The sequence below is a fragment of the Alexandromys fortis genome, unplaced genomic scaffold (genome assembly GCF_014885135.2).
Source record: "Alexandromys fortis isolate MF-2015 unplaced genomic scaffold, M_Fortis_MF-2015_v1.1 scaffold_45, whole genome shotgun sequence".
Taxonomy (NCBI): Eukaryota; Metazoa; Chordata; class Mammalia; order Rodentia; family Cricetidae; genus Alexandromys; species Alexandromys fortis.
The window spans coordinates 12,074,835-12,077,274 of NW_026067926.1; positions in this window are offsets into that span (position 1 = coordinate 12,074,835).

Consider the following 2,440-nt stretch of genomic DNA (forward strand, 5'->3'; position numbering starts at 1 on the left):
TTAGTTTATCAGTAGGTGGTAGGATATGGGACTTAGAAGAAGGTGGGGACAAGCCTTTGAGAAGTATCTCTTCCTAGCCCCTTCCATTTCTCTCTCTACTTCCTGGCTACCCTGAGGAAGGCAACTTCCTCTTCCACATGTTCCTATGGCCATGACATTCTGCCCTTCTTTGGGCTAAAAGCCCAAAGCAATGGATCCAGCTGTCCTTGGATTCAACTCTATGCATGAGTGAGTCCCAGCAAATCTGCTCTCCTTTCAAACGGCCCTCTTGAGCAACTGTCATAGCAATGAAAAACTAGCAACCATTGATACCAAAAGGCAGTGAAAGCCTTCTCCGGTGGCAGTATGGGGTCAGTGGAGGTGACGCAGCTCTGCATGTATTGCCAGAAATACCAGTCCTCGCTGTCCCGGTCCTTGGTAAAATGTCTGCCACTGTAGAAGTCTCAAAGGGAAAAGAAGGCCACAATCAATTACTCTATTGCCTTATCCTCACATAAAAAGCCATTTGTAGTCTCCTCCCAGGCCATACATAGAAAGCAGTAAGAGGCTTGTGAAAACAGGCAAGGTTTTCCACAGATATCAGAACTCAGCCCCAGGCAGCAGGTGCCACCTACCAGTTCTTGCAGTCATGGGGTTCTGTGGGGACTTTCTGGAAAACCATCTTCCCTGGGGCTCTCACACCCCATTGTTCTCTTCTGTCGATAAGGCAAGCTCTGCTTGTATGACCTCCTAGGCCCTGTTTCTTACATATATTATCTGAAGTCTGTGTTGAACCCTTCAAGGTTGCTGAAGTCCCAGGCAGAATATGCCCCTTACTGTGCCCTCAGTAAATCAACCTTGCTCCCCCTGGGTTTCTCATCCAACTTCTGACATCAGGGTTGCCTGCAGACAGTCTTGCACACCTTTCCAGGTGTGGAGAAGACAGGGATCCACATCTGTACTGTGAGAACCTCTGGCATTCTCTTTCTTAAGGCCAAGGCCGTACCTTCCTAAGGAAACCACATTGCTCAGACCCATGGCAAAGGAATTCCCACTCTTAGACTCTCTTCCTCAAGTTCCACATCCTCATACTAATGGCCTGAATTGAGGCTGAGGCTTTGTGTCAGCAAGGCCAGCCTCGGTGGGAGAACACCCTCTTTCAATTGGAATTGCACCATCTGATACAGCAGCTGCAAGCCACATTTGAGCACTGAGAACTTGAAGAGATGCCGTCCAAACTACAATTGCTCTGTGAGTGTAACAGTCACCATCTTTTACACTCAATGAGCTAGTGTAAAATATCTCATTATTATTTTTATAATGAGTAGCTGTGAGTATATATGTAACATGTAGAGTTAATAAGATAGCTCATTATAGTTGATCCCATTTCTTTCCTTTAAAAAAATATGGCTACTAAGAAAAGTTACACTACATATACAGCTTATATCTCTACTAGACAGCACTGTTATCAATGATATGGGCCCAGGGCTTTAGGGCTTACCTGAGCTAAAACCCCAGGATAGGACAAGTCCGGTTCAAGGGTCTGCTCCATGGTATTTGTGGATCCCACAGTCTCCTGCCCGGCACCTTCTAAACACAAGATAGTGTAGGGAGGAGGAGGAAGTGGAGAATCAGAGGAGATTTTCTGTAGTAGTGGTCATAGTAGGGGACACTGTGGATTTACTCAGCTCTCTTAAGCCCCGTGTGAATTAGAGCCGTTACTGTTCCGCTGACCTCACAGGTTGGAATATGGTTTGAGTGAAGCAAAATCTCCTTAAACTGTAAAATTACCATGTAAATAGTGGTTTCCATGGTACTGTACTCATGATGACAGCTCTCATATTTTGGCATGCATTGCTGTAACTGGTTAGCATAGCTGGCCTGGGCCCCACAGCCATTTTTATTGCATCAAAACTTAACACTGCTATAGGATAGGGTCATTTCAGGTTCCCTATCCTCAGCTTCCCAAGGGACTAACTGGGGACATCGCCTTGGGCTCCTGGGAGCCACTCTAGGTTCAAGTCTCTTGCCAAAACTAAGGTGGCTCTTTTAACTAAGATATGTGCTTCCCTGCTCCCCTATCCAACCTTCCTTTATCCCAATCTTCCTGTTTCCCCAAGTTCCCCCAATCCTCCCCTTCTTACTTTTCTCTCCCCGTCCCCCCTTATCCCCAACCCACCCCACCCCCAAGATCCCAATTTTCTCCCCGGCAATTTTATCTACTTCCCTTAGCCAAGAGGATAACTATATGTTTTTTCTTGGGTTCACCTTCTTATTTAGCTTCTTTAGGTTCACCAGGTATACACTCCGTGACCTTTATTTATGGCTAGAAACCAATTATGAGTGAGTACATCCCATGTTCATCTTTTTGGGTCTGGGTTACCTCGCTCAGGATAGTGTTTTCTATTTCCATCCATTTGCATGCAAAATTCGAGAAGTCATTGTTTTTTACCGCAGCATA